The sequence below is a fragment of the Equus quagga genome, chromosome 8 (genome assembly GCF_021613505.1).
Source record: "Equus quagga isolate Etosha38 chromosome 8, UCLA_HA_Equagga_1.0, whole genome shotgun sequence".
Classification (NCBI taxonomy): Eukaryota; Metazoa; Chordata; class Mammalia; order Perissodactyla; family Equidae; genus Equus; species Equus quagga.
Genome location: NC_060274.1, coordinates 13,084,911 through 13,109,220, shown reverse-complemented (window position 1 = coordinate 13,109,220; position 24,310 = coordinate 13,084,911). Strand labels below are relative to the sequence as shown.

The window sequence follows — 24,310 nt, the reverse complement described above, 5'->3', positions numbered from 1 at the left end:
TCATTGTAACATCCCAACTAGCTGTGTGCTTAGGTCCAACTTAAGAAATTTGTGATCTAAACCCAAGGAGCCTCCTCAGAGGTTTGTATTAGCCCCAAGATGCTACATCATGTAGACAAAAGGCTCCAGGCCTACGATGAGGCCACAGGAAGCTTTGATAGCTACTAGGCAAAGTAGCAAATATTAGGTCCACTACAGGCTGCCCCACAAGCACACCCTGGTTCCCTACGATGGCAGCTACCACATAACAACCCTCGATTCCTAAGTTCACTTCACCCCAGCCTGTGGGGGTGAGAGCGGATGCAGTGATCTAAACTGGGCCAGACAAGAGTGGCAGATGACAGCTCTTACCTTTCTGCAATCTGCATCCCTAAATTTCTCCACATGGGTAATAATCTTTCTTCTCTTTATGGAAGATAGTCTATTTTTCTGCTTGTGAAATCTGGACCAAGTGCACGCTGCTCTGAGGCCGTCAATCACCTTAACTCAGCTTTGCCAAGTGACCTTCCATTGAGCACTCTTTCCACACAAGTGAATAGGAATACCCCATGTGGCAGTGGTCTCTGCCACAGGGCCATTGCTGGCTGGAATGAAGCCAGGAAAAGAAAAACTGCTATAAAAGCTGCCTGCTGTTTGTACTCGTTGCTCTGGAGTTGGAACCAAAATTCCTCTTTGTCTGGTTTCTTTCACTGGGAAATATCACTGTCATGGGCTTATGATTCTGAGTGGTAGATCCACGGCCCCATCAGGCAGGAGAAGTGGAGACCATCAGGAGCTGGACTGTCCCGCATAATAAGGGGAAAGGCTGTCTTCATCGAGAATAGAGTGACTTCTCTTGGAGGCTCCTAGAACGCTATTCAGCAGAATTATTGTAAACTGTTTTCAGTTTTCACAGCAGCTCTGTAAGGTGGTATTACCTATATTTTTACAAATGAAGAAACTGACGTACCGAGTAGGTAGCTCTACTCGTTTACACAGCTAGCAAGTGACAAAGCTAGAACTGAACTCATGTCTTTAGACTCCAAGCTCAGGGCCCTTTGCACATTAGCAGTGCTGTCTTTTATAACAATCTTTTCAAATTCTCCTTAGCAGCATGCTTAATTTTTCTGAAAACAGTAAATCTCATTATATGCTTACAGGATGAATGAGTCCAATAATTCTTGTAGACACTCTGGACCAGGCAAACATTAGGCATCTAATAAATATCTGTTGACTTATATTGACCCTGCCTCTACTTTAGGACAAGTTGGAGTGGGTAAACTACTCCAAATTTGGATAATTCAGAAGGGGTCTTATGTGACTCATATAACTGGCACCTTGTACCCAAAGGGCTACATGTGGGACTACAGATCAGCTGCCACCGGGTAATTTGATCAGCAAGAATATAGCTCCTAGAAAGAGACATTGGAGAGCCAAATGCAGCTTGTTTTGGAACTGAGCATCCTTGCCAAGGCTTCATTCAGAAATAATGTGGGCTGACTTCCTGGTCAGAATCCTAAATGGGCAGGCTATTGAATCTAAGGCTTCTGTTCGTATCAGTTGGCCAACAACCCTGGTGCTAGTACCCAAGTTTTGCATCTGCATACAATTCTGAATTAATGTCTCTGAAATTTCTAAAGCAAGAGTGAGAGATGTAGCCCAGACATATATATTTATTCTTTAGTAAGAACTATTAAATTACAGCCATCCTTAAACATTCCCAAACTGAGACATTGTTGACAGAACCCGTGTAAACTACCACCTTCAGGAATAGATTAGCTTTCTCTGAAATCATATTATGTATGCAAAGAGACACCTAGTGGACAAACATGTAAGTACACTATTTGGCTTGAAACCAAAGACTAAAATATCCTTTGGTCTCCCTAATTTGACATTCTTTTGATTTCAATAGAGCATTTTTTAATTGCAAACCCAGAAATCTAAGTTTTACAAAAGAATATTTTCTGTTTATTTCAAAAGGAAATTTTTGCTCTTTTATTTGTTTTTTAATTAGACTATCTTATTGCATGAAGTCCTGAGAAATAATATAAAAATTACAGACTAGATTGTAATTAGCCAATCATATCGGTTCACCTTTCTCTGAACACATATGTGCTTATTTTTTGTTGTTTCCATCCTTTTATAGACTTTGCGTGTGAGATTTTCCATTTGTCTTTGGGTTGTTTTATTCTTGCTTTTAATTAAGTAAAGCCAAAGACTTTTTTTTTTTTTTCCAGCCAGCTTCCTGTGGTCCGCCCAGCTTCCGGTGGCCCACCCACTGTCTTCATTTCGCGCTCTCTTTCTCTCTGACACCTCACCTACTCACTGTTTTGCACCTATCTCCTCACATTCAACTTCCGTAAGCACCTGCTATCTTCCCATTGCCCTAGATAACTTCATCTAACCTCAAAAGTAAAAGTCTGTCATCACAAAAAATAAGAAATCATCTATTTTTTTCTTTCCTCTATAGTACTGAAATTTGAGTATGCCATAAGTTTAGATTAAGTGATTTTTAATTAACTAGATATGTCTAATTGCAACTTATGTGACCCCATGGACTCAAATTCATAGAATTTTAGATCTGAAAGAACGCTTGATCTAGGGCAAGATACATGACATTCACAAAGTCTAGTTACTCTGAGACTGCCATGCTTTAAAAAGCCGAGCCATGTGGATAGGCCCAGGAGAATGAAGCTCCATGTGGAGAAAGAGAAACCAAGGCTCCAGACATGTGGATGAAAAACAGACCATGGAAGCAGATCTCTGTCCCAAACACTCCAGCTGAAACCATGTGGATCAGAGATGAATTGCCCATCCAAGCCCTTCCCAAACTTCTGCCATGGGCAAAACAAAGAAGCCCTTATCTGCCATTTTCAGTAAACAAGGTGGTCCTTAATTCCTCCATAATATGCCCCATGGTGAAATTTTGAAACCTCTTCCTTCAACATTAGGAATAAAGGAAAGCACTCATTGTCTTTCAACAATATTGTATCAGAAGTGCTGGTAAAAAGAATAGTGACAGTTAAAATGATCCAAAAATAAGAAATCGACTCAATATTTCTAGATGATGTGATTTTACATTTGAAAAAATATCTACGTGAATTGTTAAAACCAGAAAGTGGACATAGAAGGATTGCTAGATACAAGGACGATATGTAGAAATCAGTAACATTTCCACATACCAGCAACAAAGAGCATGAAAATATAATTTTTAAGAAGACACATATATGGCAACATTATAAAATTCCTCATGTTAGAACGAATCCAAGAAAAGACATGCAATACTTTTATGAAGAAATAGATACAACATTATTGAAAGAAACTAAGATCTAAATAAATGAAAGGATATACCATGTTTATTAATTGGAAGAGGAGATTGTAAAGATGAATATGGTTAGTGCTTTGATTCTTTTGCTATTCATTTTTTTATTCTGTAGTCATGAAGATATTATCCTATCTTTTCTTCTAGAACTTCTTTTGTTCCTCCTTTCATATTATATCTGCAATCTACTTGAAATTGAATTCTGATTATGGTTTCAAATAAAGATCAAGTTTCATTTTTTAAATTCATAACCAATTGTCTTGGTATCATTTACTGAAAATACTGTCATTTCCTTATTGGTTCTAATCATAAAAGAAAAGCTTGATAAGTTGGAACACACTAAAATTAAAAATGTCCATTCAGCCACAACTAAAAGGATTTGCAACTAAGATATACAACTATGTACCGGGGGGATTTGGGGAGATAAAGCAGCAAAAAAAAAAAAAAGATTGGCCACAGTTGTTAGCCCAGACGCCAATCTTTAAAAAAAAAAAAAAAGAAAGCTTTAAAAAAAAATGTCCATTCACCAAATGACAACATTAGAGAGTATAAAACCAAGCAACTGATTGAGAAAAAATATGTACAACACATATAACCTAGACAAGGCTTTATTAAGAATAAGATAAGAATGTGTTAAGACAAGAATGTATTAAGAACTCCTGTAAATCAATAAGAAACAGGCAGAAAACTTAAGAGATAAATGAGAAAAGACTCAACAGCCATTTCACAAAGGAGGACAACTAGCCAATATATGTGTGAAAAGGTGCTTAACCTCATTAACAGTTAGGGAAATGCAAGTCAAAACTGCAAAGAGACACCATTAAACACTCACCAAAATCGTGAAATTTTAAGACTGACAATACCAAATGTCAATCACATTGTCGAGCCAGTGAAGACTCTCAGACACTGCTGCTAGGAGTGTGAATTAGGGCAGCCAGTTTGGCAAAAAAAAGCCAGTTTGACAGCGCCAGTTAAAGCTCGTCACACGCATAGTCTATGTCCCATCAATTTCACTCTTAGGTGTCGGCTCATCAGATATGCACGCTCACGTACGCTGAAAACACAGATAAGAATGTTTCTAGCAGCTTTATTAATAATAGCCAAAATGTTAAAAACAACCCAAATGTCCATCAACAGGAAAGCGGATAAATAAATTGTGGTATGTCACACAAAGCAATACGACTTGGCAATAAAAAGGGAAAAACTACTTGTCCCCACAGTCACATAACATGGAGAGAAAGAAGTCAGACACAAAAGAATATAAGCTTTATGATTCTGTTTATATAAAAAAATACAACTGGCAAAACTAGACCATAGTGTTCAGTGAAGTACACTTGGGTCATAAAATTATAAAGGATTGCAAGGAAATAACGACCTCAGATGACAGGAAAGTGGGTGCCTTTGAGGCGAAAGCAGGGATTGTTTATTGGAAGAGGCACAAGAAGGGATTTTGGGGTCTCCACAGTATTCTATTTCTTGACTCAAGTAGTAGCTACAAGAATTGATGCTTTGCAATAAATCATGAAGCTATTCAAATTTGTTTCGTGCACTAATTCATAATGTATGTTATATTTGAGATAATGTATGCTATATTTCAAAATAAAAGTTATTCTAAAAAGCAAGATTTAGGGGCCAGCCCAGTGGCTCAGCAGTTAAGTGCACACGTTTCACTTCGGCAGCCTGGGGTTCGCCAGTTCGGATCCCAGGTGCAGACATGGCACCACTTGGTAAGCCATGCTGCTGCAGGCGTCCCACATATAAAAGTAGAGGGAGATGGGCATGGATGTTAGCTCAGGGCCAGTCTTCCTCAGAAAAAAGAGGAGGATTGGCAGCAGTTATCTCAGGACTAATCTTCCTCAAAAAAAAAAAAAAAGCAAGATTTAGCAATATGTTATCTAAAAGAAGAAAACCAGAAAAAAAAGAGATGGAAACAGATATCCAGGCAAACATAAACCAAAAGAAAGCTGCGTTGACAATTTTAATATCTGAAAATATAAAATTCATAGTAAATATATATAATGGAGAAAAAGATTATAAATTGATAACAAAACAATACAGTCAGAAAATATAACCTTCATAACTGTATAAATATATTGCCTCAAATATATCAAGCAACAAGAATTCATAAAACTAGAAAGAGAAATAAATAATTCAGCAATTGAAGATTGTAACACGCATCTCATAAATAAACAGCTTAAGACTACAATAGGTAAACAGAGATGCAGGTGACTCAAATGACACAACTTAGTAAATTCAGATACTCAGAACTGTATAGTTGAGAAACAGAGAACATACACTCGTTTACAGCACACACGGTATATTGTCAAAATTGAAAGAGTACTATATTACAGAGGACGCCGTGATAAATTTCACAGAATCAGTTCACCACAGATTATGTTCTCTGACTATAATGCATTAATTATAGAGTTTAATGATGAAAACATAGCTTTAAAAGTCTGTATGTCTAGAAACTAAATCTCACACTACTAAAAAAGTTTTGAATCCAGAAGGAAATCAAATGAGAAACATTTAGAATTTATCACAATTGAAAACACTACACGTCTGAATCTTTAGAGTACACAACTACAGCATCTTTAAAAGAAAAGGTATACTTTAAATACATTTATCAAAAAACAAGAAGGAATGAAAACAAATAAGCAAAGGGTTCAACACATGAAATTAGAAAAATGGCCAAATAGCAAACCCAAGGAAGAAATAGTAAAAAATAAGGCAGATTCTCGCGCTATTCTCCTCTAACACGGACCCTCATCTCTCGACGCTCACCAGAAGCATCTTTCACTGGAGATTTACGAACTTTTGTCTGACGAGTTCCTTTACTTCACGGAATTGCTTCTTCCCCTGTGTGGCCTGTCAGTCATACAGTCCCACCTCCCCGACACAGGAGCCAGCGTACGGCTTAGGTTGCCAATCATTCATACATTCATCAAACGTGTATTGACTGACCATGTGCCAGGCACAGTTTTAAAGCCTGAAGATTCAGTATGGAACACAATAGTTAAAAATCCTGCCCTCATGGGATTTACATTTCATGGGGGAAGACAAACAATTAACAAGATAAATAAGTAAAATATATAGTATATTAGATGGAAATAAATGGAGAAAAATAAAACAGAGGAGAGTGTTATAGAGGTTCATAATTTTAAATGGGTGGTTAGGAATGGTCTCACTAAATAACTGACATTTGAGTAAAGACCTGAAAGAGGTGAGAAAAAGGCCTGTGGCTATCCAAGGATGGAACAATCAGGCTTAGAGAACAGCCCACGCAAAGGACTGAATTGGAACTGGGAGTGTGTCTGGCATGTGAAAGGCATAGCAAGGAGGGCAGCATGGCTGAGGCTGAGTGAGAAGTGGGGGGAGAGTGGTGGGAGATGAGTTCAGAGGTGTTACAGGAGGCCAGATTACACAGCTCACGGGTGGTCTTTTAAGCTATTCTTGAAGACTAGCTTTCCTTGATGTGAAACAGGCCAGCTTCATAGCGTTTGATCTGACAAACATGTTAATAGCTCTGTCTCCAGCATTGAGAAGAGACTGAAGGGATCAAGGACGTGAACTGAGAAAGGAGTTAAGAGGCTACTGCAGGAATCCAGAGACGTGAGAGTGTCTTGGACCAGAGTGGTAGCAGTAGAGGTGACAAGAAGTCAATGGACCAAAGTACTTATCACCTTTGCCTCAATGGCCCATTCAGAAAAGAGTAAAAGAACTAAGTCAGGCTAATCAGGAAATTCTGCCTGAAGTATGGAGAAAGAGACTTGTCCTTATTCTGGGATTTCAGCCACGAATGCAATGCAAACCTGGAGTTGGCAGCAGCCATCTTGGTCACCTGGTAGAGAGAACAGAGAATGAAACCAAAACAGCAGGAAGCAGAGCCCAGAGAGAGAGGAAAAGAGAAATTTTCCTATGCCACAAAATGCTGAACTAGACATATTTAAAAGGATGTACACCTGACTATGTCTTGTGAAATTTCAGAATTTCAATGGTATACAGAGAATTCTAAAAGTTTACAGATCAGATAAAACAGTATTATCCACAAAGAACAAGAATAAGAATGACATCAGGTTTCTCATTCGCGACATGGGATTTTAAAGGATATTGGAGCAACGCCTTAAAAGTTCTGAGTGAAGATAAATTTGTACATAAAATGCTATACCCAGTGAAAAATTGAAATGGCAAGCAATAGGATGTATTGGAGTACATGAGGAAGCCATTTGGTATAAACCTAATTCGGCCTGACTGTTTTTTCCCAAAGGGCCTGACTGAGGTCATTGAGCATGCATTGTATATCTGCTTAGACATTTAGAGATAAAGGTGCAACTTCCCTCCCCCTCCCAACGTTGGCATCTCCTTAAAGATTAAGCATCTTTCCTTAGGCTGGGAACTGATTGCAGGGCTCATCTGTGACTGCCCAGCTCGAGGCAACAGACCTGCCACTCTGCAGGGTTCACTGAGGCAGCAGACCTATCTGCCGTTTCCATCAATGGCTGTGCCGACAGAGCAGCCTCGTGACTATTGTAAAAGGGACATTTCAATCATATGTGAAACATCCTCTTTGAGGGTATATAACCACCCTGTATACCCCCACTTCTTTGGAGTGCTCTGTTCCTTTGTGGAAAGACTCTCCCGGGTTATAATCCTCACATTTTAGCTCAGAATAAACTCACCCAAATTTTCATTTATAGATTGGTTATGGATTATTTTCGTCAACACCAGTCAAACACACATCAATTAGGAGAGCAAAATAAGGACATTTTCAGACACGTTTATTCCTCATGTACACTATATGAAAATATAGTTTGATAACATACTTCAATAAACTGACAAAGAAATTTAAGGAGAAAAACATGAGATACAAGAAGGAAAAGAAACATGAGATTAAGATTGAGGGAAAGTTGAGCATATAATGGTAAAAAAAAAGAATGTATGAAATATATTTAAAACAATCTATTAAAGTTGTTCTAAGTATTAAAAAAAAATTGTTCTAAGTATAGTTTCGTGTTGCTACTTCAATATCCCATGAATTGATTTTGCAATCAATCGTCACTGTATTAGGAGTTACATTTAATTTCAAGTTATGGTTTTATAGAAAAGAAAAATAAATAATAAAATACTATTAATAATACAAATAAAATCTATAGATATATAGACATGTGGACATATGAGGGTCATTTTTTCCGTTGTTGATTATATCTATACCTTCACTAATTCCTTCTCAATAATCCTTGTTTTACTTATTCCTACCTAAAGTCAGCAAGCAAAACATGTGAAATTAATTTAAAAAGATTAAAATAACTTACCTACCTAGGAAAACATAAGGAATTATAAATGCGACTAATTTAGGGAGGAAAGTTGTTTTGTAGAGATGCCTAATGCAAGAATTTCCAATAAAATTTATCAAAGAAGAAATTGCTGGTGCTCACTAAGTCTAGTTTTTCTCTCTTCTCCAGGCCGTCTGGTAAACCTCCAGCCCCATGTCATTAGGAGAAGCCGTGTGACTAGTTCTGGTTAATGGGCTCTGGCTGGAGGTAACGTGCATCACTTCCAGTCTAGAGAAGAGTACGGGTGCTCCACACTCTCTCTTCCCCTCTAATGGCAAACCCTGAAGCTCCCTGTTGCCATGGTGATGCCATAAGGTGATGGAGCTTCCATCATCTGTACCTGATTGACTGAGTGCCCTGAGTGACCATGTGGAGTAGAGGCACCCTCCCCTTCTCATGTCAAGCAGCACAGAACATATAGTGTGAATAAGAAATGAAAGTGTGCTGTGTTAAGCCACTGAGATTTCAGGGTTAATTAGCTACCAAAGTGTAGCCTAGCATAGCCTGATAAGAGCTCCTTGTGCCTCACTAATTATTATCACTACTGTTTTTTTTTTTTTTTTGGTGAGGAAGATTTGCCCTGAGCTAACATTTGTTGCCAATTTTCCTCTTTTTGCCTGAGGAAGATTGGTGCTGAGTTAACATCTGTGCCAATCTTCCTCTACTTTGTGTGGGATACTGCCACAGCATGCCTTGATGAGCAGTTAGGTCCATGCCCAGGATCTGAACCTGCGAACCCCAGGCCTCCAAAACAGAAGATATGAACTTAATCCCTACGCCACCAGGCCGGCCTATCCTTGTGTCTCACTAATTATTAACAAAAGTTTTTTCTAAATTTCTTTAAATTATGTTTAAGTTATTCCTGTGTAAAGTAAACTGACATAGACCTAAAGTAGTCTATCTTCTTTTTGAATACTTTAGGTAGAAGGTGATTTTATTAGGAAAGACATTGCCATTTTTACTGAGAATAAGAAACTAAGGGGGAATGAAATGTCTGGCAACAAAACATTTTGTTCCCTGAGTAAGAGTATTCCTTTTTCCCCTTCTCCTCACTCTCTACAAATAATAAATAAAAAAATTGAGGTGGGGGGAAGTGCTCCATTAATTTGTGGAAATCAACTCAAAAGATTTTGAGATTTTTGGCTAATACCTATCAGTTCTGGAATTGGAGTCTGTCCCTTAGAAAGCTATATCCATATTTTTGAACCAAAATTTAAGAAAACACAAATATTATTAACCAGAAAAAATAATAGCTCAAATGTTAACTTGCCTTCCTAATAATTTGAAAAGCTTGAAGACTCTGTTTCAAAGAATAACCTCTGTATAAGTATTTCTTCAGCTAACCAAATCTCTCTTTGTAATCCAATTGTTCCCATTCCTGTTCACACTGATATATTTTGTGCAGAAAAATTATGAGACTTCAAGAAGAAAACATATGTGATCATTTATTCCTTCACTGCCAGCACTGCCAGGATTTTAACATAGAGTTTATTCTAAAATAAGCTAAGAAATCTTTTGAGTCCAAGTTGTTTTTCCATTAGAGATATAAGACTTGGCCCCACATGTTTCTGTTCTGGAAAATTCTACTGACATTCTGAATCACCTGGTAACATAAATTAGCATTAAGTAAGTCTTAGGACATAACTCTTACAGGCACAGCAATAAAAACAATAGGAAAAATATAACCTAGTGTTCAAAAAGTAGTCACATAAAACTTCACAATATTTACTGCCCAGTAGGAATATGTCAAAATAATTAGACAAGCATTCTGTACTTAAGAATTTTGTGAAGACTCTTGGTAGGAATGTAAAGTGGTACAGCCAATGTCTAAAATAGTATGGTGCTTCCTCAAAAAATTAAAAATAGAATTACCATACAATCCATCAATTCTGCTTCTGGGTATATACCCAAAAGTATTGAAAGCTGGGTCTTGAAAAGATATTTGTACATCTATGTTCATAGCAGCATTATTTACAATAGGTAAAGTGCGGAAGCAATCCAAGTGTCCATTGATGGATTAATTGATAAGCAAACTGTGGTGTGTGTATCCACAATGGAATATTATTCAGCCTTAAAAAGGAAAGAAATTCTGCAATATGATACCACGTGGGTGAACCTTGAGGACATTATGCTAAGAGAAATAAGCCAGTCACAAAAAGATAAACATTGTGTGATCTCACTCATAAAGTACTTAGAATAGTCAAAATCATAAAAACAGAAAGTATAATGGTGATTGCCTGGGGCTGCAGGGGAGGGGAGGATGGAGAGTTATTTTTCAAAGGGTATAAAGTTTCACTTATACAAGATGAAAAGAGTTAGGCGGATGGACGGTGCTGATGGTTGTACACCAATATGAATGTATTTAATACTATGGAACTTTACACTTAAAGTTCAGATGTCTCAGATGGTAAGTTTTATGGCATGTGTATTTTATCACAATAAAAAAAGTGAAAAGAAAATTCTGTGAAGAACTCAAAATAATCACGGGGTCAGAAGTTTAGGCACGCGTGAATGAGAACTAAATATGAACTCTTTGCTCCTGCTGCACACACTTGGACTAAGAACTATGCCTATATCAGAGTGACTATATAAGCAAAGGTCCTTTACTATTACTTAATGACATTGGTAAAGATGAAAATTACTAATATGCTTTGACACCAAGTTGGAGGACATTTTATTATCCTAGTAGCAAGTTCCAGACTTTCTCTTGGGTAAACATCTAGCTTTGCTATAAAAATACCATAACAAGCCTCTTTGTTGTAAAGCCTGAGATCCAGAAGTGTTGGCATGTATGCAGAAAGACCTGCGTGAGACAAGGAGAGGAAGATGAAGATGGAGCCTGGAAAATGGAGGAGAGCAATATGATAGAAGAAGCGGCACTCACAATGTTGGTATAAGTAGAAAGTAGTGGAGAGTCTAAACTTTGCCTTCAAGTTGGCTTCACATGGAACCAAGATGGTACATAGGATACCTGAAGAAGTAAGTTGGGAATTCATAGAAATCATTGCCAGATGCACTCCACTCTTTAAGAGTGGCCATAAATTTGAGGGATTGGTAAAAATGCATAAAAATCTCCAAGAGTCACAGATGCCCCAGCTGATGACAATATCATTCATTCAACACCATTCATAACTAACATTTATGGAGTGCCAAACTATATACTAGATATTGTTCTAAGAGCTATATTCATATTAACTCATTAAACCTTTGCACCAGCTTTATAAGGTACTATTACTATCACTATTCAACAAGTGAGGAAAGTGAGGCACATAAGGGTTAAGTAATGAGTCTAAGGTCAAATAGCTAGTAAGTGTCAGAGACAAGATTCAAATCCAGGCCATCTGAGTTCAGAGCATGCCCTCTTCCCCACTATGCTCTGTCTCTGATTTTGTTCAGGGCAAGAATTTCTATAATGCTTAACAAGACTCAAATTATCAAATTCAGTCATTGGTGACACAGCTAGTATCATTTTCCATAAGAAGTATCAAGTTTTATATTACAAGAGACTATAGAGTTCATCTATCTAACCCAGTCTTTCAATCAATGAAAAATTCTCTCATAACACACCTTTTTTTAATAACAATCCAGGATCTTTCTAGACACCTTTTATGATGGGGAGGCCCCTAATCGCAGGATCAGAAGTGTTTTACTAGAAAAGGTACTTGTCAACTTTTGAAGATGGTAAAAATCCACCCATTTTTGTCAACACCGTAGGGACACCAGTTTTGTAAACCATCAATTAAAAGTTTGAGCATGAAAAATGTCACTTAAAATTGTCAGTGACACATCAAATGTTGTGGTCAATAAAGTATTCTTTACCATGGAAGGCAATGTAGGAGTCTTATTACCTGTCATACAGTCTGTCTCATCAATAAATGCATGCCTTTAGTCCATATATGTTGAGACAATAGGAATTTATGTATGAAGACATCTAAATGGGTACGGTATGCACCAAAACTAATTTTTTTGTCAGTAAATTAGACAATTAGGACAATGGATTTTCACAACTACAGAAGGAAAGAGAGAAGGGCAATGGTCAACAAAAAGGACGATGGTGACTAATGGGTCATGAGTAATGTTTCAGACAGTGGCAAGATCATTGGAAGGAGCAGAAAGTACATACTGGGGAGAATAGTGATTATTATTATTATTGTTTGGCTCATAGAAAAATAATAGCATTTAAATTAATACGCTAATATTTTCTGAAAATTTACCAGAATTTCAGTTATATCCATAGAGTCACAAAAGATGTGTCCTTGATAGATGGCTGTGAAAAAAACATGTCCCTTGCATTCTCCAGCAAGTTTAGAATTGTATTTCATCTTAAAAAAGAGTTAAACCAAAAAAGAGGTGGATGTCCTAGTCAGGAGCTAAAACATAAGTCTTTTTAAATCATTTTATATTAATAGAAACTCAAAGGAATTTGGGAAGAATTACATGCATATTCAAAGAACTCCAATCTGGTCTAGATCATTTAGTGATGAAATTTAAAGGTGGAAATATCTTAAAATTGCTTTACTTTTATATTATAATTATTAAATATAAATATTTTATTTTAATTATTAGTAAATTTAGATCAGTAAGTGTCCCATTTCTAGAGAATTCCATTTACATCTGGGCTTCTAAATACACAATTACTTACAAAATAGATTCTTCACATATTTATAGTTCTACGGTACTTTCATAGTTATGGTATGCTCCTCATCACCGAGGAGCTCAACAAAGATAATTCCGTAAGTAAACTTCTTTACTAAACAACTCTACCACTGAAAAGTTATTACTACCAAGAATCCATTTTCAAGGGAAATCCAGAGGGCCAAATATAGTTGCTTATTTATCAATACTATTATCTTCCCTCTGCACTAATCCTAGCCTAGGGCTAAACATACCTAGGCTATTATAATTTGATTCACAAATTGCGATAACAAAGTAGAGTGCTGGCCCTCCAGGTCATAAATATCACTAAAAGGGAGAATTTTGAGGAATATCAATTACTTACCAAAAAGCTGTGTGCTTCCTCCTTCCAGTGCTGTTGTTTCCGATCTGTACAAAAAAAAGACAAGACAAGGGGTCAGGAGACTTCTGCCTGGACTCAACTGCCCAGGAGGAAGTCAGAATCCTACCATATCAACCTCAAGAAGAGGCAACAAAACAATAACGTGGTCCTTGTGACAACTGCCCTGTGTCTTGCCTGGAGATGAGACAGGAAGTTCTATCTCATAGGAAAGAAGATGAACTGGGTAGTAAATGAGCAGGAAATCATTAAACTGAGATCCCCTGGAATTGAATGTTTTCTAAAAGATACAGCGAAAAAAATGTTCTAACCTCATTGAACACTCCTCAAGATACATTTTTACTTTGCTTTTAAATACTTTGAAAGATGTGTACATGAATTTAGAACTTCCATCTGTTTTCTTAGAATTTTGCCAGTTGGAAAACGCCGCAAGTTAGTAACAATAACCTCACTTATTGCCCAAGTTGTAAGTCAAAAACATCAGATTTTTTAATGACAATATTTTTAGAGAAGTTTTAGGTTTACAGTAAAATTGAGAGGAAGGTACAGAGATTTCCCAAATACATCCTGCCCCCACAAATGCATAGCCTCCGCCATTATCAACATCACTCACCAGAATGGTACATTTTTTTTTTATCAAAGATGAACTTACATTGATACATCATAATTACCCAAAGTCCATAGTTTACCTTAGGGTTCACTCTTGATGTTGCACAATCTATGTGTATGTACAAATGTATAATGGCATATATCCATCATTATAATATCATACATACTATTCTCACCACCCTAAAAATCCTCTGTGCTCTGGTCTTTCACCCTCACCCCCAGCCCAGCAATCACTGATCTTTTTATCTTCTCTGTAATTTTGCCTGTCTCAGGATATCTGATAGTTGGACTCATACAGTATGTAGCCTTCTCAGATTGATTTCTTTCACTTAGTAATATGCATTAAAGTTTCCTTCACATCTTGTCATGGAATGATAGCTAATTTCATTTTAGCACTAAATAATATTGCATTGTCTGAATGTACCACAGTTTATTTATCCATTCATCTACAGAAGGATATCTTGGTTCCTTCCAAGTTTTGATAATTATGAATAAAGCTGCTATAAACACCCATGTGCAGATTTTTGTGTGGACATAAGTTTTCAACTCCTTTGGGTAAATACCAAGGAGCATGATTGCTGAACTGCATGGTAGGATCATGTTTAGTTTTTTAAGAAACCACCAAACTGTCTTCCAATGTGGCTGTACCATTTTGCATTCCCACCAGCAATGAGTGAGAGCTCCTATTGCTCCAAATGCTCACCAGCATTTGGTGTTGTCAGTGTTCCAGATTTTGGCCATTCTAATAGTTTAGTGGTATCACATTTTGTTTTAATTTGCCTTTCTCTGATGGCATATGATGTGCAGCATATTTTCATATGCTTATTTCCCATCTGTATACTTTCTTTGGTGAAGTATCTGTTAAACTCTTTGGCCCGTTTTTTAATCAGGTTGTTTTTCTTATTGTTGAGTTCTAAGAATTCATTGTATATTTTGGATAACAGTCCTTTATCAGATGTATGTGTCTTTTTTTTTTTTAAAGATTTGCATCTGAGCTAACAACTGTTGCCAATCTTCTTTTTTTCCCCCTGTTTTTTCTCCCCCAATCCGCCCCAGAACATAGTTGTATATTTTTAGTGTGGCTCCTCCTAGTTGTGGCATGTGGGACACCACCTCAACATGGCCTGATGAGCGGTGCCATGTCTTCACCCAAAATCTGAACCAGTGAAACCTCGGGCTGCAGAAGGCAGAGTGCACAAACTTAACCACTCAGCCATGGGGCCGACCACCCAGATGTATCTTTGGAAAATACTTTCTCCCAGTCTGTGGCTTATCTTATCATTGTCTTGATATTGTCTTCTGCAGAGCAGAAGTTTTTAATTTTAACAAAGTCCAGCTTATCAGTTATTTCTTTCATGGATCATGTCTCCAACGTTGTATCTAAAAAGGTTTTCTTGATCTCATGTCAAGATGGCAGTGTAGATGGACTCTGAACTCACTTCCTCCCATGGACACAACAAATTTGCAATTACTCTTGGAATAATTATCCCTGAGAGAGAACTGAAAACTGGATAAAAAGAACCCCCACAAGAAGGGACAGTACTGACTGAGGTGGAAGAGGCAGAAACTCCTTTCTGGAGAGAAAAAAATCACCTTTGACCCACAGCACTTCACAGCCAGCCAAGAGCATTCTTAAGGTATGAAGCCTTCCCTGGAGAAGCAGGGGAGCTGAGCAGGAGAGCTTTACCACAGTAAGTTGCTTTTGGACTCAACATGATCGAGACAAGTGTCATAATAACTGGGTTTGCTGGCTATTAACAACAATGGAGGAATACTCCCAGAAAAGCTATTGGACATAGAGGGAGAAAGCCTGCTCTTAAAGGGCCCATGCACAAATTCACCCATTTCGGAAAGCAACCTAAAATCAGCAGGAAGAAAAGTGCACAATCCTTTGGTGAAAGAGACTCATTTGATAAGCTGTGGGCATATCTCTGTGAGTGGGGAGACCTCCCCAGGCTGGGATGACCTCCACAGGGACTGAGACATTGGCAGCAGCCATTATTGTGACCTTGTACAGGCCTGCTGACACAGACACTGGCAGATGTCACTGAGTTATTCCCCTGGCCTGTTACCACAGGAGTCTGCCCCAGCCACTACAGCACTGATTTAATTCAGCTCAGCTAGGGCAGGCAGCCCACCCTAGGGACTGGGCCCACCCAACAGCAAGCCCTTGGGCAAGTTGTGGACCCACATAGGTGAGGTGCCTGGAACCTCTGCAGCCAGGCAAGTGGGTCCACCTCTGCAGGGAAGGACATGTGCAAGGTGTGGGCCTGTGTTGGTGGAGTGTGTGGGGCCTCTGCAGCAAGGTGACTGAGTCCGCTTCAGTAGGTTGGGGCATGCACATGGGGTAGGACTGTGCTGACAGGGCGTGTGGCCCTGTGGGTTGTGGGGCTTATCAGCTGCAGGAGACTTCTGCTTCTCAAACAGTCAGATAGGGGATTGGCCCCACCTTCAAAAGACTGAAACAATTGGGTTCTCCCATGCCTGGGGCTGGCCCCACTCAGCTGCCCTCCTGAGAGAGCTAAGAACAGCCTTGCAGGCTGGAGGCCTATAGCAATTGTAAGCCCCTGAGCCTAGCAAGCAGCCTCAGTGGGGGTCTACTCACTTAACAGAAAAACTGCAAGAGGAATGTGTTATTAGACCTTGCAGCCAACTACACTGGGGCTCTTCATGCATGATAAAGTGACTGAAGGGACCAGAGCAGCCATAGGCATCTGAGCATTACAATAAGCCAGCCAGGGGGACAGTCTAGCCTCCCTGGGCACCTTCAGCAAGAGCAACCCTGCCACAACAGAAGGACACACATAGCCCACACAGGGGACACTCCTAGAACATTTGGAACTGGTGACAAGAGGGAAGCACACTGCTGGGCCTCATAAGGCATCTCTTACATAAGGCCACATCTCCAAGAACGGGAGACCTAGCTGACCTACCTAATACATAGATATAAGCACACAGAAAGAGCAAAAATGAGGAGACAAAGGAATACATTCCAAATAAGGGAATAGGACAAAACCTCAGAAAAAGAACTAAACAAAACAGAGATAAACAATCTACCTGACAAAGAGGACAAATTAACAGTCATAAGGATGCTCACTGATCTTGGGAGAAGAATGAATGAACTCAGTGAGAACTTCAACAAAGAATTGGAAAATATAAAAGAGAACCAATCAGAAATGTAGAATACAAAACTGGAAATGAAAAATTCACTAGAGGGACTCAATAACAGAGCAGATGATACAGAAGAATGTATCAGCAATCTGGAAAAAAGACTAGAGGAAATCACCCAACATGAACAAATAAAAGAAAAAAGAATTAAGGAAAACAAGGACAGTCTAAGGGACCCTGGGACTGGGACAACATCAAGTGCACTAGCATCAGTATTATAGTTGTCTCAGAAGGAGAAGAGAGAGACAAGGGGCAGAGAATCTATTTGAAGAAATAATAGCTGGAAACTTTCCTAACCTAAGGAAGGAAACAGACATCCAGGTACAGGAAGTTCAGAGAGCACCAAACAAGATAAACCCAAAGAGGTCAACACCAAGACACGTTATAATTAAAATGTTACGAGTTAAAGATAAAGAGAGAACCCTAAAAGCTACAAGAGAAAGGCAACAAGTTACATATGAAGTAAACCCCATAATGCTATCGGCCGACTTCTTAGCAGAAAACTTACGGACTAGAAAGGAGTGGCATGACATATTTAAAGTGCTGAAAGGAAAAAACCTATAGCCAAGAATACGCTACCTGGCAAGGTTATCATTCAGAATCGAAGGAGAGATACAGGATTTCCTAGACAAGCAAAAACTAAAGGAAGTTATCACCAAGAAACCAGTCTTACAAGAAATGCTAAAGGGAATTATTTAAGTGGAAAAGAAAAGACCACAAATAGTAATAAGAAAATTATTTTTTTTAAAAAAAGCAATAAAATCACTGGTAAAGGCAAGTATACAGCAAATGTAGCAAAGCGACCACCTATGAAGCTAAGATGAAAGTCAAAAGACAAAAGTACTAAAATTATGTATTTCCATGACAAGAGGTAAAGGATACAAATGCACAAAAAAGAGGTAACATACGATATCAAAAATATAAAATGTGGGAGGAGAGGAGTAAAAGAGTAGAGCTTTTAGCAAGAGGTCAAACTTAAGAGACTGTCAACTTAATATAGATTGCTCTATCTGTAGGTTATTATATATGAACCTCATGGTAATCACAAACCAGAAACCTATAAAAAAAACAAAAAACAAAAAAAATTAAGAGAAAGGAACCCAAACATAATACTAAAGAAAACCATCAAACCACAAGGGAAGACAGCAAGAGAAGAAGAAAGGAACAGAGAACTAAAAGACCCAGAAAGAAAGTAACAAAGTGCCAATAAATGCATTCTTATCAATAGCTGCTTTAGATGTCAATGGACTAAATACTCCAATCAAAAGGCATAGAGTATCTGATTAGATAAAAAAATCAAGGACTATATATATGCTGAGTACAAGAGACACACATCAGACCTAAAGACACTCACAAACTGAAAGTGAAGGGATGGAAAAAGATACTCCATGCAATTGGCAAAGAAAAGAAAGCTGGGGTAGCAATACTCATATCAGACAAAATAGACTTTAAAACAAAAACTGTAACAAGAGACAAAGAAGGGCACTACATAATGATAAAGGGAAGGATCCAACAAGAAAATATAACACTTGTAAATATCTATGCATCCAACACAGGAGCACCTAAATTTATAAAGCAATTATTAACAGACGTAAAAGGAGAAATAGACAGCAACACAATAATACTAGGGGATTTCAACACTCTATTTACACCAACGGATAGATCATCCAAACAGAAGATCAATAAGGAAACATTGGCTTTTAAATGGCACATTAGACCAGATGGACTTAGTAGATATTCACAGAACATTTCATCCAAAAACCACAGAATATACATTCTTTTCAAACGCCCATGGAACATTCTCCAGGATTGATCACATATTAGGCCACAAAACAAGTCTCAATAAATTTAAGAAGACTGAAATAATACTAAGCATCTTTTCTGACTACAATGGTATGAAACTAGAAATCAACTGTAGGAAGAAAATCGGAAAAGTCACAAAAATGTGGAGATTTAACAAAATGCTACTGAACAACAATTGGGTCAATGAAGAAATCAAAGGAGAAATCAAAAAATACATGGAGACAAATGAAAATGAAAATACGACATGTCAAAATTTATGAGATACAGAAAAAGCAGTTCTAAGAGGGAAGTTTATATCAATACAGGCCTACCTCAACAAACAAGAAAAACCTCAAACTATCTAACAGTGCACCTAAAGGAATTGGAAAAAGAAGAGCAAGCAAAGCCCAAAATCAGTAGAAGTAAGGAAATAATAAAAATCAGAGCAGCAATAAATGAAATAGAGACTAAACAAACAATAGAAAAAAATAAATGAAACAAAGAGCTGGTTCTTTGAAAAGATCAACAAAATTGACAAGCCTTTAGCTAGACTCACCAAGAAAAAAACAGAGAAGGCTCAAATAAATAAAATTAGAAATGAAAGAGAAGAAATTATAACAGATATCTCAGAAATACAAAAGATTACAAGAGAATACCACAAAAAGCTACATGACAACAAACTGGATAATCTAGAGGAAATGGATAAATTCTCAGAATCATACAACCTACCAAAAGTGAATCAAGAAAAAATAGAGAACTTGGATGGACAAATCACCAGCAAGGAGACCGCAGTAATCAAAAACCTCTCCAAAAATAAATGTCCAGGACCAGATGGCTTCCTTGGTAAATTCTACCAAACATTCAAAGAAGACTTGTTACCTATCCTTCTCAAACTCTTACAAAAAATTGGAGAGGAAAAGAAGCTTCCTAACTCATTCTGCAAAGCCAACATTACCCTCATGCCAAAACCACACAAGGACAACACAAAAAAAGAAAATTATAGGCCAATATCACTGATGAACATCAATGCAAAAATCCTCAACAAAATACTAGCAAATCAAGTAAAATACATTAAAAAGATCATACACCGTCATCAAGTGGGATTTATTCCAGGGATACAGAGATGGTTTGACATCCACAAATCAATCACTGTGATACACCACGTTAATAAAATGAAGAATAAAAAACTCATGATCATCTCAATAGATGCAAAGAAAGCATTTGATAAGACACAGGATCAATTTGTCATTAAAAAAAATCTCTCAATAAAATGGCTGAAGGAGGAAACATAATAAAGGCTATATTTGACAAACCCACAGCCAACATCATACTTCACAGTGAAAAAATGAAAGCTATCCCTCTGAGAACAGGAACAAGATAAGGGTGCTCACTCTCACCACTCTTATTCAACACAGTACTGGAGATTTTGACCAGAGAAATCAGGCAAGTAAAAGAAATAAAAGGGATCCAAATTGGAAAGGAAGAAATGACACTGCCACTATTTGTAGATGACATGATTTTATATATAGAAAACCATAAAGAATGCACCAAAAAACTTTTAGAAATAATACACGAATGCAGTAAAGTTGCAGGATACAAAATCAACATACGAAAGTCAGTTGTGTTTCTATCTATTAATAATTAAGTAGCAGAAAGAGAAATTAAGAATACAATCCCATTTATAATTGCAACAAAAAGAATAAAATACCTAGGAATAAACTTAAGCAAAGAGGTGAAAGATCTGTACACTGAAAACTATAAAACATTATTGAAAGAAACTGAAGAAGACAAAAAGAAATGGAAAAATATTCCGTGCTCCTGGATTGGAAGAATTAACATAGTGAAAATGTCTGTACTTCCTATAGCTATCTACAGATTCAATGCAATCCATAACAAAGTTCTAACAATGTTTTTCACAGAAATAGAACAAAGAATCCTAAAATTTCTATGGAACAACAAAAGACTCTGAATAGCCAAAGGAATCTTGAGGAGAAAAGAACAAAGCTGGAGGTATCACACTCTCTGATTTCAAGATATACTATAAAGCTATAGTACTCAAAACAGCATGGTACTGGCACAAAAACAGACACACAGATCAACAGAAAAGAATCGAGAGCCCAGAAATAAACCCACACACCTATGGACAGCTAATTTTCAACAAGGGAGCCAAGAACACACAGTGAAGAAAGGGAAGTCTCTTCAATAAACGGTTTTGAAATTTGTGACCCATGGATGGATCTTGACAGCATTTTGTTAAGCGAAATACGTCAGAGGAAGAAAGTCAAATATCATATGATCTCACTCATAAATAGAAGATAAAAACAATGACAAACAAACACATAGAGACAGAGATTGGATTGGTGGTTACCAGAGGGAAAGAGGGCGGGAGGAGGGGAAAGGGGTGACTAGGCGCACATGTGTGGTGATGGAGTGTAATTAGCTATTGCGAGGTAATCTACACAGAAATTGAAATATAATTATGTACACCTGAAACTTATATAATATTACAAATCAATGTTACTGCAATAAAATAATTAATTAATTAATTAATTAGAAAGGTTTTCTCCTATGTTATCTTCTAGGAGTTTTATAGTTTTGTGTTTTACATTTAGGTCTATGATCCATTTTGAGTTCATTTTTGTGAAAGGTGTAAGGTCTGTGTCTAGATTCATTTTTTTGCACATGGATCTCCAGTTGTTCCAGTACAGTTTGTTGAAGAAACTATCTTTGCTCCATTATATTGCCTTTGCTCCTCTATAAAGATCAATTGACTATATTTATAAGGATCTATTTCTGGGCTCTATTATGTTACATTGACCTATTTATCTATTCTTTTACCAATACCACACTGTCTTGATTACCGGAGCTTTATTCTATCTTGAAATTGGGTAGCATTAGTCTTCCAACTTTGTTCTTCTCCTTCAATATTGTGTTGTCTATCCTGAGTCTCTTGTCTGTCCATATAAACTTTATAATCAGTTTGCTGTTACTCATAAATAACTTGCTGAGATTTTGGTTGGGATTGTAGTGAATGTACAGGTAAAGTTGACAATATTGAATCTTCCTATCCGTGACCAGGAAATATCTCTTCATTTATTTAGTGCTTCTTTGATTTCATTCAAAAGAATTTTGTAGTTTGCTTCATTATAGACCTTGTATATATTTTGTTAGATTTATAACTAAATATTTCATTTTGAAGGGTACTAATGTAAATGGTAATTTTTTTATTTCAAATTCCACGTTCATCATTGGGATGCAGAAAAGCAATTGACTTTTGTATATTAGCTGTATCCTGCAAACTTGTTATAATCACTATTAATGCCCAGAGCTTTTTTGTTGATCTTTTGGATTTTCAACATAGATGATCATGTCATCCACGAACAAAGACAATTTGGTGTCTTCCTTCCCAATCCATATTATTTCCTTTTCTTGCCTTACTGCATTAGCTAGAACTCCTAGTGTGATGTTGAAAAGGAGTAGTGAAAGAAGACATCCTTGCCTTGTTCCTTATCTTAGTGGGAAAGCTTTGAGTTTCTCACCATTAAGTACGACGTCAGGTGTAGGTTTTTTGTAGATAGTCTTTACCAATTTGAGAAAGTTCCCCTCTCTTCCTAGCTTACTGAGAGTTTTTATCATGAATGGATATTGGATTTTGTCAAAGGCTTCTTCTGCATCTATTGATATGATCATGTGATTTTTCTTTATTAGTCTGTTGATGTGATAGATTACATTACTTGATTTCCAAATGTTGAACCAGCCTTGGATACCTGAGATACATCTACTTCATCGCGGTGTATAATTCTTTTTATACTTTTTGGATTCAATTTGCTAATATTTTGTTGAGGATTTTTGGATCTACATTCATAAGAGATATTGGTCTATAGTTTTCTGTTCTTTTAGTGTCTTTGTCTGGTTTTGATGTTAGGGTAATACTGGCTTCATAGAATGAGTTAAGAAGTAGTCCCTCTGCTTCTATCCTCTGAAAAAGATTGCAAAGAATTGGTATAATTTCTTTCTTCACTGTTTGGTAGAATTCACCAGTGAACCTATCTGGACCTGGTGCTTTCTGTTTTCAAAGGTTATTCATTATTGATTCAATTTATTTAATAAATATAGACCTATTTAGATCATCTATTTTTTCTTGTGGGAGTTTTAGCAGATTGTGTCTTTCAAGGAATTGGTCCATTTCACCTAGGTTATCAAATTTGTGGGCATAGAGCTGTTCATAGTATTCCTTTACTATCCTTTTAACTTGCATGGGATCTGTAGTGATGTCCCCTCTCTCGTTTCTAATATTAGTAATTTGTGACCTCTCTCTTTTATTTCTTAGTTACCCTGACCAGAGGCTTATTGATTTTATTGACCTTCTTAAAGAATCAGCTTTTAGTTTTGTTGTTTTTTCTCTGTTTCTTCCCTGTTTTGAATTTGATTGATTTCTGCTCTAATTCTTCCTTTCCTTCTATTTACTGTGGATTTAACTTCCTCTTCTTTTTCTAGTTTCCTAAAATGGAAACTTAGATTATTAATATTAGATCTTTCTTCTTTTCTAATATGTTCCTTCAGTGCTATAAATTTCCCTGAAGCATTGCTTTTACTGCAAGGTTCTTTTTTAAACCCATATGTTTCTATCTGACAGTAAAATGAGATGGTAGAAAAACATGATCTGCTAAGGGCACATTTCAAGTAGGTCTGTTTTTCAATAACTCAACTATTTTGAGTATTTGGGTTTTCTTAATTTTTTGAATTTTTCTCCAACTTTTTATTTTTAATTTTTATTTATTTATTTATTTATTTTAAAGATTTTATTTTTTTTTCCTTTTTCTCCCCAAAGCCCCCTAGTACATAGTTGTATATTCTTTGTTGTGGGTCCTTCTAGTTGTGGCATGTGGGATGCTGCCTCAGCGTGGTTTGATGAGCAGTGCCATGTCTGCACCCAGGACTCGAACCAACGAAACACTGGGCTGCCTGCAGCGGAGCATGCGAACTTAACCACTCAGCCATGGGGCCAGCCCCCACCAACTTTTTATTTTTGAAATGTTCAAAACTATGGAAAGCTGCAAAAAAATAGTTAACAATGAATATCTGGATAGCATTAATCTATAT

At 37.1% G+C, this 24,310-nt stretch overlaps 1 protein-coding gene across 5 annotated transcripts in view; it reads right to left on the bottom strand.

The window, feature by feature from the left end:
- IPCEF1 (interaction protein for cytohesin exchange factors 1) overlaps window positions 1-24,310 on the bottom strand; it is a 176,583-nt gene that overhangs the window by 92,041 nt on the left and 60,232 nt on the right. For all 5 annotated transcript variants that reach the window (XM_046669269.1, XM_046669268.1, XM_046669271.1 and 2 more), the window contains exon 2: window positions 13,634-13,677. The gene's annotated coding sequence lies outside the window, so the exon portion shown is untranslated. The remainder of the gene's footprint in view (window positions 1-13,633; window positions 13,678-24,310) is intronic.